The following is a 15,000-nucleotide window of genomic DNA, read 5'->3' as shown; positions in this document are numbered from 1 at the left end:
GACAGCTTTGCGAGCTCTCGCCAAAACTTGCGAATTTGGAACCTTGAAAGACCATCTTATCCGCGACAGAGTTGTGTGTGGAGTCCGAGAAAATGCTGTTAGGAGGAAATTACTGCAAGAATCTGGTCTTACTCTATCAAAATGTGTGGATATCTGCCGAGCCGCGGAAGCTACGTCGGCACAGCTCAAAGAAATGGCACCAAGCCAACAATCGAGTGAGGTTGATTTGGTCGCGAAAGCAGAGCCTAAAAAACCAAATTCGCGCAAGGAAAAGAAGAAATCTCCTAAAGATCAGCTCGTCGAGGAATGCAAGTTTTGTGGCCGTCAGCATGAGCGTAATAGAGCGAAATGTCCCGCGTATGGTCAAATTTGTTCTTCCTGCGGAAAACCTAATCACTTCGCTGTAAAATGTGGTAAGAAATCCAGCGATTTCAAGAAGCCTTCTCAGAAATCCAAGCATAGAAAGGTCCATCAGCTTGCCGACAGCGATGACGCAAGTTACTCGTCTGAAGAAGAAATTTTGTCTGTGTCCTCTCAAAACGCTGTCAATACTGTGGAAATGTCGGAATTCAAGAGTAAAATATTTGCACACATCGAAATTGAAGATGTGTTAGTGAAGATGCAAGTCGATTCAGGAGCCTCGTGCAATGTGTTACCTCGTAAATTTCTGCCAAAAGATACTGTGGTTGACACAACCGAAGTAAAATTAACCACCTACTCTAAAGCTAGTCTGAAGGTACTGGGTGTGGCAAAAATCCAGTTGCGTAACCCGAAAAATCAGAAGAAGTACTGTGTTCAGTTTGTGGTCATTGACGAAGATTACACTCCACTCCTTGGTTCTACATCAGCACAGAAGATGGGACTGATCACCGTTCAGCATGAAAACATCCTAAATGTTAATGAAACTGTGGTTAAAACTGACTGTCAAGGTCTAACCATGGAGGAAGTTACTGCTTCTTACAGTGACGTATTTAAAGGCCTAGGATGTATGGAAGGAGCTCTTCACCTGGAAGTAGATATGACTGTTGCACCTGCAATTATGCCTCCTCGTCGTGTGCCTCTAACATTGAAGAATAGGTTAAAAGATGAGTTTACTCGCCTGGAGAAAGCAAGTGTTATAGTCAAGGAAGAAGAACCAACCGACTGGGTGTCTAGTCTAGTTGTTACAGAGAAACCTAACGGGAAGCTTAGAGTATGCATTGACCCTCAGAATCTCAATAAAGCCCTGAAAAGAAGTCACTATCCGCTTCCAGTCATTGAAGACATACACCCTGAGTTAACCAATGTTAAAGTGTTTTCAAAAGCAGACGTTAAAGATTGCTTCTTGCAGATACAGTTAGATGAAGAATCCAGCAAGCTGACTACATTCCAAACCCCTTGGGGCCGGTACCGATATTTGCGAATGCCTTTTGGAATTTCTCCTGCACCTGAATACTTCCAAAGAAAACTGGATCAGAGTTTAGAGGGCCTGAATAGAATATACAAGATTGCAGATGACATCCTTATTACAGGCCGTGGTGCAAGCATTGATGAAGCTGTGAAAGATCATGATGCCAATTTACTGAAGCTGTTAGACAGGTGCAGAGAGCGAAATGTGAAGCTTAACCGAGAGAAGCTACAACTGAAGTGTTCAGAAACGCCCTTTATTGGTCATGTCCTTACACCTGAAGGAGTGAAACCCGACCCAAGGAAAGTTGATGCCATACTGAAAATGGAAAGACCAAACGATGTAGCTGTAGTTAGAAGACTGGTAGGCCTAGTGAACTACCTGTCCAAGTTCCTAAGTAAGCTCTCAGAACTTTGTGAGCCACTGAGAAGATTAACTCACAAGGACGTTGAATGGAGTTGGTCAGCAGTACAAGAAGAAGCATTTCAAAGTATCAAACATGCTGTCACTTCAGCTCCAGTCCTGAGGTATTTCAATTCTGCTGAACCTGTGGAAGGTCAGGGAGATGCATCTTCCAGTGGTATAGGATTTGTGTTGATGCAGAATGGGCAACCTGTATCATACTCAAGTAGAGCTCTCACAGCCAGTGAGAAGAACTATTCTCAAATAGAGAAAGAACTATTAGCCCAAGTATTTGGAGTGGAGCGTAACCATCACTTTGTCTATGGTAGAAGAGTTGTTCTTTGGTCTGACCATAAGCCATTGGAGACTATTTGCAAGAAACCACTAGCATCAGCACCGAAACGACTCCAGCGCCTACTCCTGAGACTACAACAGTACAATGTTGAGATTCGTTACAAGCCAGGTCCTGAAATGTATCTAGCAGATACTTTGTCCCGTGCTTACCTGCCAACCACGGACCGCTCCTCTACTGAAAAAGAGGCCGAGCGAATCCATGCTGTCGATTTCCTAGCTATCTCAGAACCACAGCTTGTAGAGATCCAGCAAGAAACAGCTGCAGATCCTGCCCTACAGTCCCTCACTCAAGTTATCTTAAAGGGTTGGCCAGAGAAGAAAGATGATCTGCCAATAGAACTTCACCCCTACTTTGACGTCCGGAATGAACTGACAGCCCAGGATGGAGTTCTCTTCAAAGGTCTTCGATGCCTGATTCCGTCAAGCCTCAGACCTAAGATCCGTGAGCGTCTACATGGTGCACACACAGGTATTGAAAGCTGTCTTCGCAGGGCTACAGAAATTGTCTATTGGCCTGGCATGCCAGCTGAAATTAAAGATTACATCTCCAAGTGTGAAGTTTGCGCCAGCTACAAGAAAGAACAGCCCAAAGAACCACTGATCTCACACAAGATCCCAAGCCGCCCCTGGGAAACAGTTGGTTCCGACATCTTTCACTTTGATAATAGAGACTACCTCTGTACTGTGGATTACTATTCAAGCTACTTTGAGATCGACCCCCTCAAAGACAAAACTGCCAGCGAAGTCATCCATACCCTAAAGAGATACTTCTCAAGGCATGGAATCCCCAGTAAGCTGATGAGTGACAATGGTCCACCATTCAACTCCTATGAGTTTCAGTAATTTGCAAGCAATTATGACATTGAACATGTTACCAGTTCTCCCCATTACCCACAGAGTAACGGGAAAGTAGAAAACGCCATCAAGACCGCCAAGAGTTTATTGAAGAAATCTAAAGCTGCAAGATCAGACATCTACCTAGCCTTACTAGAGTGGAGAAACACGCCCTCTGAAGGTCTACAGAGTTCCCCAGCACAAAGGATGTTCGGGCGTCGGACTAGAACGCTGATACCAACTACCAGTGAACTATTGAAGCCCAAAATAGTGGAAGATGTCCCAGGAAAACTCTTCAAGAGGAAACAGCTGCAAGCAAAATACTACAATATCAGTGCTAAAGAACTACCGCCCTTAAACAATGGAGAAGTTGTGCGTGTGAAGCCAACAGATAGAACTGGCCGATGGTACAAGGCACGAGTAGAAAAGCAAGTTGATGTGAGGTCTTATGATGTGAGAACTGAGGATGGGCGAGTTTTCAGAAGAAACAGGAGACACCTCAGAAGCAGCAAAGAGCCAGTACGTTCTAGTAGCGAACCTGTGTCTCTCAGTATGCCAGAGAGAACGTTCACTGCCCCACTCCCCCCTAACGAGCCAGTGCCAGGAACTTCACAGGAATTTCCACCTCCTAAAAAGGCTGCTGCTGCAGAGAAACCCAACACAAGTCTAAATCCTGCAGATGTTTCAACGCCGTCTACGCCTGTAAAGCCAGTTGGTTTGCCAGTTACTCGCAGTGGTCGGACCTCCAGACCACCTAGCCATTTGAAAGACTTTGTTGTATCCAAGTGACTTTGTTTAAGCTTTTAACTAAGACATTGTTTGAAAGACACTGTGTTTAGAGCGTTCAGTGACATTTTCTTTTTAGTGCTTGGCTAGTTGTTTGTTTCTGTTATGTTATATCTAGTTTGTACACTTTCTTTGTAAACAAGGAAGGGTGTGACGATATTGCATTATCCAATCAGATTTTAGTATTTACATGTGCGCGCTCGGGCTCTTTTTGTCACAGTTTACTGTCATGGCCGCTTGTGAGTTCACTATGTTCTGATTAAAAAAGTTGAAGTTTAAGAACGTGAGCCAATTCTTTATACTGAGTTCAGGAATAAATGTGAACAAGTAATCCCTGATCCATTAGAGATTGATGTCAGTGATTTTGCACATGCTTTTCGGTATCTCAAAGAAAATGTAGATATACATACATAACAAGACGATGCAAGGAGAGTGCAAGATCAAAGGAATTTAACACAACATAGCTGAATAGGCCATTTTACTGTCATGTCAAGCAAGTGACCTGACCTTAAACAGTGGTGAGGCTGAAGTTCACCTTTTTTCATAAACATTGTGGTTTTGTGAGTACCAGCTACTTGGCATAAAAACACCACAAGAAATAAAACTTCTAAATGTCCCTCCCCACCTCCTGCCCCCAATAAACTAAAGATGGAATGGTCGATGGACCACTTCTGAGTTCCAAAAACCGTCACTTCCAAAATGACACCAAGTGCACAACCTTTGTTGTGGAAATGAGTTTTATTCCCATGAGAATAAAGAATCACTCCCATATCAAAGGCTGAGCACTTAACTTCCTTTTGATACAGAGGCCAGGGGTAACTCAGAATTGGCCTATTTTAAGATGGCACTAAGTGGCCAAGTCTTGGCCACTAATTAAGTCAACTTGTGAGGCCCCCTGTAAGGGTAAATTCTGACATCCCACATGGCCTTGAAACAGTGACACAAGGCAGATAAAATAGCACCATAGACATGAAGATGAATATCAAAACCTGTGACCACATTGAGAAAAATCACAAGTACAAGAGTAAAATACTGACATCCATGGTCTCCTTTTCAATTCGTGAAACTAACACTTGTGAATTCAGGTATAGGGACATAATTACGCACCCTAAGAGGGAATCTTATCAAAAGAAAAGCTTATAAAATAAAACCCAAAATTTAACAGTTGATTGGAAGATTACAGTGTACTGGGTTCAGTCACTCAAATGCAGTTAATTGTAGTAGAAAGCAGTAATCACTGTACTTGTGGCAAGCAATGAAATTCTATATGTGAGCCTGGGACAGATTACCTTTACCAAACTGAATTATTCTGGGCTCTAGCTCCTTAAAGACGACAAAATAACCTCTCATTTTGTTACTGTAAAACCAACTTTGTCCCTTAAAGGGCAAATCAGGGGTAGTAATATAGCTAGGTGGGAGGTCCCAGTATGCCTGTATTCACCCTTTTTGGATGAAAAATTAAAGAAACATGATACGTCTTTCAACTGAATGGTGGAAGTTTTTCCTTAGTTGATTGTACCCAATGTTTCCTTTAAACCTATTTTTAGCAGCAGAACTTGAGGTCTCAGAGTATTAGAGTAGACTACTTTATGTTTTGAAGGACAGGAGCGTACTTTCAAGTTGGAAGAGGACTTATTAGAAACAATGTCTCACCAAACAAGGAGGCTGCATACAGAAACATTTTGAATACTACTGGTAAAATGGTGGTCATCAGCTTCTAGACCAAATTAGTTGGGTAGCTAACTCAAAGCTTGTAATTTAACACAAGATAAAATTTGTCATTCTCCTTTAAGTAGTTCTCAGCACTAATTGAGAACCCTTAAGAAAATCATTTGACAGGCATTATTCCAGAAGAAAAACTCCAGAGGTTACATTGAGCGACAGTATTTACTGCCTTATTTAACAGGGGTTAAAAACAACATTTTTTTTTAACAAATCACTATTTTACATTGAAAGGCGATGAATGATGTTGTCAGTGGGCCTCTCATATGTATGGAAGCACATGGGAGGAGGGCAAGAAGGAATGGGGGGGGGGGGGGGGGAGTATTTTCTTGTACCCAGAACGTTTAATGAAATGGTGGAATCCATTTCAACCACTTTAATAGATAATGACATTGGTGAATACTTTTGAAATTAAGAATTTATTTGTCTTCTTGCAACAACCTAACAGTCGAACAGAGGGTGGCCATTGGTAAGTATGGAGCTTCTCAACTGGATAACTTGAAATAGCTAGCACACTGAGCCTCACAACTTGTCTGTAAAATAAAATGAATGCCTCGGCTCTGATGGGCAACAGAGATATAAAGGGATAAAAAGTCCATACTAGAGAATTCTAAAAATATCTGTCAGCTTGGTTGAAAAAATGGATACCTTTTCGGTCTTGCTATAACTTATGAAATCACCTGATGAGTTATGTTGATGAGTTATGTTATGTAGATTTATGTGCTAAACCTTTTCCCTGAAGGGATATCTGGCAGACCCTTGTTAAATTAAAAATAAATAGCTCAATTTTTCTTTAAAAAAATAAGCATTTCTGATACTATTTTGAAGCAATGATACTGTTTAGAAGCCGATCATCCCCCCACGTTTGAAGTTACTAACAGTTCTATCCCCCAGGACATGCCTAATACCCCCCATTGAGGGTACCAGTGTCTGGAGTACAATAACAGCAACATAAACAGTAAAATATTATTTTATCGGTGAAATAGAATACATATTAATCTGAAACTTTCATATAAATCACAGTTTGAGTGGAAAAACTTCTGTCAAGGAATTATCAGATTTAATTACACAAATGACAACAAATCAGACTATTGATGCTGGGTGATCTAAAAAAAAATTTTTGTTTTTGAGTCACTGTTGAAGATACCACACCAAAATATCCAAATAAAATATGAAAACAGGGCTCCCATTTGACTGAACTATAAATCTGTAATTATAATTTATTTAAATCTCCAGTTCATGGCTAAATCTATTTAAACCTTTGCCTTGGATCAAAGTTAAAATATATCAAGACGGTTCCAACTGTACAAAACACTGTAACTTTAAATTTGAACAACCAACACGACAAATGAGATGGGATTAACCAGAATACCTGGGTTTGTTCAGATGGACCTACACTGTCCAACACTTCTAACGCAAAACTGACAGATCCAATAGCTGACAAAAGCTATTGCACTTATGCAACTCGACAAATTTGTCAATGGCATGGCTATTGAGGTTACCTGCACAAAAAAGCTTTCCCTCATTGTCCGACTCAACTTGCGAACTTGCAACCTCTGGGTCAAACAAACGCACCCCACAGCCTTGAATATCCACCACCATTATTTCCTTCTTTGACTTCTCATAGCTATAGTGTGCCAAACATTCTGCCTTTTCCGTAAGGTTCTTGTTCTTTCCACATATTGTTCCATCATTATTGATGTACTTGTCAAACGTGCCACTAACAAATTCTTCGACGGTAACGTACTCATCCCTATTTCTAATATATCCAAGCATAACTTTGTTGTAAGACAATCAAGGTATCTCCAAACAAAATTAAATTGTCTTCATTCTCAAGATCAGTGTGTAACTGGGCTGCAAAGTTTCTAGCTAAATAGTGCAGTTGAACTGATTTCTTTGTGTGTTGTTCTGGAGTCTGTCCAAGAGTTCTCATATCTTTCAAAGACTTGTCGAGGTAGCGCTTCGCAACCAGGTAGTGTACGAGAAGGGAGGTCAGGTTTTCCATGGACAGAACCCGGTCACAGAACACATTTTCACAAATTAAGGAACTAGAAAGGGAAAACAATTGCATCATGATATTTGGTTCAGTAAATCAGTGATTCATAGAATTGATATTAACAATAGGAAAGAGACGATAAGGGTAGGGATCAAATCACAAAGATCTGTAAATGTTTAGTACTTGTATACGATGGTAGGCAGTCAAGAGGAAAATTGTATCTTAAATGTTGGGCTTCTCATAAGAGTCGGGTAATTTTGAAAGATACTCCTTAATTTTTTAACCAACTTTTATTAAATTGCTCCAAATTCAAGATGGCATTTTTCCGGAAAAATAAATTTATGGGCGTGATTCCTCAAATTTCTGTCATTCATCGTTCATCAAGTTAAATCAAGTGTCAAAAAATTTTTCAATCTTTATAAGGCAAGGATTCATACGGCTGGGTTATTTGCTCTCGTAACCTTTTATCCTAGGAGAGATTTTACTTGAAATTTTACTAATTGGGAAGTCAAATGCTAGTTGCTTTCCTTTTTTATTTGCTGGCAATTTTGACTTTTTTTTAAAAACATTTTCCTGATATTTCACTCTGAAATTTGTATCCTACCCATAAAATGTCAACCATAGAAATTTTCCAATTATGGTTTATCATAGCGTCTAGGATATGAAGGATATCGGAGTGTTATAGAGTGAGTTATGATAATTCCCACATGGAAACCTGGACCTAAGTGAGTTTTTAGGTTCTTACCTTTATTTCATTCAATAGGAATGTTACCCAAGCCCAAGTAAAATAAATAACTAGGTTTAAGGTTACCTAATAGTTCCAGGGTCGTCGGTAAGATTTCAAGTTGCAGGGTAAATACCACAAGTAGGTGGGGAATCAAACGGCTAGGGATTTCTTTTGATTCTATTTTTCTTCTATTTTCCCATGAAAGTAGCCGGGGACCACATTCATAGTAGCCAGAGGAGATCCCCGGCCCCCCGGCTCTTAATGACAGCCCAGCCAACACACTTTAAGCATTAACTATTATTATCATTATATACTTGGGATGGATTCCTTCAGTTTAGATCTTAGGCGGGGTTCTCTCTCGTCTTCAGTGCACGGTAGAAAGCAACTAAAATAAATGTGCAAAATTAAGTGCTCATTAGTATGGCCCGACTGTATTTTATAAATTGGTATTTTTCGTATAACGTCTCTTCAGCAGTTGTGTATGTGTTGCTATTATTTCTACGTATCTCCATCACAAAGGCTGGCGAAATCTCCTATCAAACGTAATGTATTACAGTAAAATTCCGAAAATAAACCCAGGGGCTTATATTTTTCAAAGGCCCTTTTTGAGGGGCTTTAATTTTATTCAGAGGGGCTTATCTATGGAGGGAAATTTGCGTTTCAAAATCGATTGGGCTAGCCTTATAGTTGGAAGGAAATTGACCGTTTTTGCTTTATTTTAGTTTGTATTTGAGGGCAATTTCCAAGTACAAGCCACCGGGGGGCTTATATTCGGAGGGGCGATTTAACAGAGGGTTTTTTGCGTTACGAGTTTGGGTGGCTTATACATGGGGGGGCTTATTTTCGGAATTTTACGGTAGCTTACTGGGAAAATGGCATATCAAATGGCTATTTTTTTTCAGCTATAAACTGAAAATTTTAAAGATAATAGCATTCTTTTAATGAACAGATCTTGACCTTTTCCTGAATCAATTGTCCTTCTCTCATACTTACAGTATCTGAATGTTTGCTTATAGATGCCAACCTGTGGGGAATGTTATCTCTGTTGCACTTCCTTTTCTCTCAGGGTATAGGGTATCAAGACATGCATGAAAAAGGAACGATTTTATATTAAGCCTATGGAAGGATTAAAAGCTTGCAGTTTTTCCGCTGATGTATAGACTGACCCAGAGCCAGTTTTGTAAGGGTTAACTAGTTGCTCTTATATTAATCTATAACTGAGGGTTTGACAGTGCTTGTGGTGGATGGCCATTTTATTATAACGAGTCCATCCACCTTTAAATAGGTCCCCCTGCATGCCCTCGCACCCTGCTTGGCCACAGGCTGTAGGTTGGTGGGGAAGATAAGGTAGCACCGACTTTATAGGCCCCATTTATATGAAGAAAAATTGTCCCAGGAAAAAGAGAGTCTCTCTTCCTTTAGCGATCAATTATATGAGAATAAAACTGACCCCTTTGCCCGAGATAACAGCGCGCCCGCATGCCCTGATTGTTTAAAACAGTGATCGCGCATGCTTTCAAAGTATTTGTGTGGAGTAATGTTGGCCCCCTACGATCGAAAGGGTGATTGGTCTTGGCGCGGCAACCATCTAGCCGAGCGTGAATGTATGAAACGTTGGCGTCCAGGGTGGCTTAAGAAGAAGAGTGAACCTTATACCCCGGCAAGGTTTTTACATATAAAGGAGCCCTTAAATGCTTACGGGTAATAGGTATCGTTACGTGACCTGACCTGACCTAAATATTGACTTTCCCAGTTTATAGCAGGAGAGAACGGCCTTAGCGTTTGAAGCGTTAGGGTAATCCGTTGTCCATGTACAAAGTGTATCAAAGGCTGTATCTCTTTATTTAAGTAGTATAGTAAGGACCGAATTGACTTCGTTTTGGGAAGAATCTCGTAAAGAAGGGAAGGTATACGTTATGGGAATCGTGCATAGTCATGAAGACGAAGGCAAACTAGCTTTCTTAAAAAAATGTAATACACGGCACTTCCACATTTCCCATACTGCACCTTATTTGCCTCCGAAAATTTTGCATAACCTTTTTGTTTCATTTCTCCTGGGTATCACAGCCTTCCCAAGAGAAATCGAAAACAGTGCTTATGCAAAATTTTTGGGAGCAAATAAGGTGCATTATGGGAATTGTGGAAGTAGCTTATAGCAGGAAACGCGATTTTTTACTCTTCATCTGCCATTTGCACATCTTCCATAAAAGGCCTTGTTTGCCCCTCAAAATCTTTCCATAACCCTTACACTTTATTTCCCTTAACTATAACAGTCGTCCCAAGAGACGTTAAAGACTGTTTATGCAAAACAAGGTCTATTGTGGAAGATGGGAAAATGGTGAACTCTCCCTTTTAGCTTTTTCACTTTTCTATTGTTTACGAAAAGGGCAAATTCGACAAAAGAGGCATGTCGATAATTGTGGGTCTTACGAAAATCACACATTTTGCGAAATTGGCGAATTTGGCAAGGATTCATCAAAGGTCTGGCAAAGCATTTAAGTGCGACAGCGAAAGAGGCCTATTGGCAGTTGGCGATTTTCACGAAAATGGCATATTGGAGAAAATGGGGAATTGGGCAAGAATCTATTAAAGGTTTGGCAAATCTCAAACGAGGTGACAAAGAGGTAAATCTTGACAAATGGCGATTATGAGAAAATGGTAAACTTTGGTCAAGCAAGGGAAATTTCGGCAAAAATGGCGAGTATGCCAAAAATTCATCAAGGGCATGGCCAAATATTCAAATAAGATGACAAAAAGGGTCATCTTGACAAATGGCGATTTTACAAAAACTACAAATTTGGCAAGAATTTACAGAATAAATAATTTATAAGAATTTATTTATATTTATTCTCGACTGTAAAATCAGCGTTGCTTCTTTCGTTTTATCTTTTCAGTTCTTGCTGATTAGATCCTTTATTAGGATCCGGTCCTTCTTTATTGTAAGCTGGTCCTTGCTTCAAAAATTGAAGAATTTATAGGTTTGGCAAAAATTAAAACAAGATGACAAAAGAGGCATGTCGATAATTGTGGGTTTTACAAAAATGACAAATTTGCGAAATTGGCGAATTTGGGCAAGAATCCATCAAAGGTTTGGCAAAAACTCAAATAAGGTAACAAAGAGGGGAATCTTGACAAATGGTGATTATAATAAGAACATGGCAAATTTAGGTGAAAAGGGCAAATCTCGGCAAAAATGGACAGTTCAAGGGTTTGGCCAAATACAAATGAGATGACAAAAAGGGATATCTTGACAAATGACAATTTCATAAAAATGACAAATTTGCCAAAAATTTAAGCAGGATGACAAAAGAGGCATGTCGATAATTGTGGGATTTACGAAACCGGCGAATTTGGCAAGGATTGAGACAATAAGACAACAAAACAAGCATATTGACAGTTGGAAACTTTCACAAAAATGGAAAATTTGAGAAAACGGGGAATTGGGCAAGAATCCATCAACGGTCTGGCAAAACCTCAAATGAGGTGCGTGACTCGGCAAAGAGGGAAATATTGACTAAAGGCAAATTTCAACAAAAATGGCGGGTGTGCCAAAAATTCATCAAGGGTCTGGCCAATTATTCAAATGACATGACAAAAAGGGGCATCTTGACAAATGGCGATTTTACTAAAATTACAAATTTGGCAAAAATTTATTTAAGGTTTGGCAAATTTAAAACAAGATGACAAAAGAGGCCTGTCAATAATTGTGTGTTTTACGAAACCGGCGAATTTGCAAGGAGTGAGACAATAAGGCAACAAAACAGGCATATTGACAGTTGACAGTTGGGTTTGGCCAAATATTCAAATGAGATGACAAAAAGGGGCATGTTGATAGTTGGCGATTAGGACAATCACAAATTTTGCGACGATGGCGAATTTGGCGAGAAGTTATTTACAAAGAGATGACAAAAAGGGGCATCTTGACAAATGGCGATTATGAGAAAAATTGCAAATTTGGCAACAATTCGTTTAAAGTTTGCCAAAATTAAAATAAGATGACAAACCAGGCATGTCGATAATTGTGAGTTTTACGAAAAAGACAAATTTGGCAAGAATTTATAAAAGGTTTGGTAAAAATCAAAACAAGATGACGAAACAGGCCTGTCGATAATTGTGGTTTTTACGAAAAAGACAAACGCTGCAAAATTCGCGAATTTGGTAAGGATTCATTAAAGGTCTGGGAAAAACTGCCTGTTGATGATTAGTGAGAATAGCAATTCTGGCAAATTGGGGGGTCTTACGAAAATGCCGTTTTTTGCGAAACCAACGAATTTTTTGAAAAATCCGTGAAAGGTTTAGCAAAATTTAAATGAGAATAAAAAAATGAGCATCTTGTACAAATAGCAATTATAAGAAAATGGCAAATTTAGACAATAAAGGCAAATTTCGGCAAAAATGTCGAGTACGCCAAAAGCTCATCAAAGGTTTGGCCAAATATTCAAATGAGATGAAAAAAGTGACAAATTTGGCAAGAAGCTATCAAAGGTTTGACAAAAATTTTTAAAAAGTTGACAAAAGAGATGATAAAAAGGGGCATATTTACAAATGCCGATTATAACAGAAATGGCAAATTTGGCAACAATTCATAAGGTTTGACAAATATTAAATAAAAAGACAAACGAGGCATGTTGACTGTTTGCGATTTTTACAAAAATGACAAATTTGGTCAAAATAGCGAATTTGGCAAGAAGTAATGAATGGCTTGCCAAAAATTCAAATGAGATCGCAAAAAATGGCCTGTTGCATGGGCTCCTGCCTGTTGGTAATAAGATATTTTTACGAGGATAGCAAATCTTGACGAAAATGGCAAATTTGGAAAGAATACATAAAAGGTTTGAACAAAATTCAAATGAGAGGAGAATAAAGGCTACCTTGACAATTACTGATTTTTCGAAAAGGCAAATTTTTGCCAAAAATGGTGAATTTGACAAACGTTTATCAAATGTTTGGCAAAAACTCATAAGTGAGTTGACAAAACGAAAGAATGTGAAAATTTGGGTACCATTTGAAATTGAACCTCGCGTGGTCCCTGATCTAATGGTGTTGAAATGACAGAGAAATATCTAAATATCTAAATATCTATATCTAATATCATTGTTATCAAGAAAAAACAATTTAAAAGCATTTTTAAAGTCGTTGACGAAGATATACCCTCTGACTGAAATACTTCCATCAATGCATCGAGATGGAATTAACTAATTAAGAACACCGTACTACGAGTAAGCTTGAAAAAATGTGGCCATAGAAACGCAAGTAATTCCTGTAATCACAGGTGCATCAGAAGTAATCAACAAAACAACGTTTTTAGCTGTTTTTTGGCAGTAACCTGTGCACAGCCACCCTATCATCCTCGGAGACCGAGGGGCAGCCAGTCGGGCCGGGTTAAAAGGCGCGACGAAAGTTTTCAAGCGTGGGCGGAAGAGCCCCTGGGTACCGACTCTCACCGGACTATTTCCAGGCTGGTTCCTGATTGGGCACAAAAGATGCTTTGTATTATTGTGCCCAATCGGCGAACAGTTTCTCCTGAGTTCTTTTCGTGAGTTCGTACACGACGGCTATTATCTCGCCACAGTTGCCCGGTTCGCTCACCAAGCTTTCCTAACTAGAAACGAAAGAACTACCGATGTCGAAAAACGTTTCGGATTCTATCAGGAGGAACAATTCTATTTGCACTGAGAAAATTCTGTTTCTGACGGATCACAATGTATCGTAAATAATAGGAAGTTTACGATGAAGCGGCGACGAGAAAGTAAAAAAAGCAACGGCTTGACAAGGCAAGACAACAACTTTGCACGTGCATCACGCTTTTTTGTATATTTCTTTGCCGTCAGTGCACGACTACAACGTGAAAATGCCTGATTTCACGTTTTGTGAAGGACGTAAACAAGCAATGACAAAATTTTCTTTCTCTTTTATGAACTTGGATATGGTTGATAGATATTCAGCTCCAGAAGAGTTCGCTTGCATTTGACAAAGTAAGTGAGTTGGAATAATCACGATAGAGACTGAAAAAATGTGAGTTCACTCTTCATGCGACGTTTTCGTGGTTGTCAGCTGTCGTGGCATTATTTACGAAGGGGTAATCGATGCAATCGTAAATACCTGTTCTAAGCTCAAGCTTGTATTTTTGGAAAAGCGTCTTTAGTTTTCGTGTAGACAGTGGTTGTCTTTACGCTAGGCTGTCAAGTAAGACTGCTAAGAGCTGCTAAGTTTTACTTTACCAAAAATGCGCGTGTGAAGGCCTAAGCAAAATCTCAAGTAACCTTGCATCTCATTAAACTTGCGGTTTCCAAGCTTTGTTGAGAAAGGCGAAGCATGTCAATCAATCTTAATTACGTTACGTGGGAAAAGCTGAAGTAGAAAAGATAGGTTTGTGTGAAGCTTTCTTTTACTTTTGTTTGTTTGTTTTTTTTTTTTGCTTTCTTTTACTTAAAGAATCTAAATTTACTTGTCTTGAAATATTTCTTAGCTTATTTAGGCTCCAGTGTAAAGACTACCAGTATTTTGAAATGTAGCGTTTATATCAAACTGAAAGATTCCTGACTGCGTGCATTTCTTTGGTGCGTGAGCCAGACAAGCCGTGATCGAGTCAATAGCCGTCGTGTACGAACTCACGAAAAGAACTCAGGAGATGCTGTTCGCCGATTGGGCACAATAATACAAAGCATTTTTTGTGCCCAATCAGGAGCCAGCGCTCGCTTGACCGTTTGGAAATGGTCCGGTGAGAGTCGGTACCAAGGGGCTTTTCCACCTGTGCTTGAAAACTTTTGTCGCACCTTTTCTCCCGGCCCG

General features: G+C 39.6%; 1 pseudogene; it reads left to right on the top strand.

The window, feature by feature from the left end:
* Positions 1–4,606, top strand: part of LOC140943871 (uncharacterized) — an 8,031-nt pseudogene extending 3,425 nt beyond the window's left edge.
* Positions 4,607–15,000: the final 10,394 nt, after the last annotated feature.

The sequence above is a fragment of the Porites lutea genome, chromosome 7 (assembly GCF_958299795.1).
Source record: "Porites lutea chromosome 7, jaPorLute2.1, whole genome shotgun sequence".
Lineage (NCBI taxonomy): Eukaryota > Metazoa > Cnidaria > Anthozoa > Scleractinia > Poritidae > Porites > Porites lutea.
Note: the sequence above shows the minus strand (reverse complement) of the source record. Positions and strands in the feature narration are given on the sequence as shown.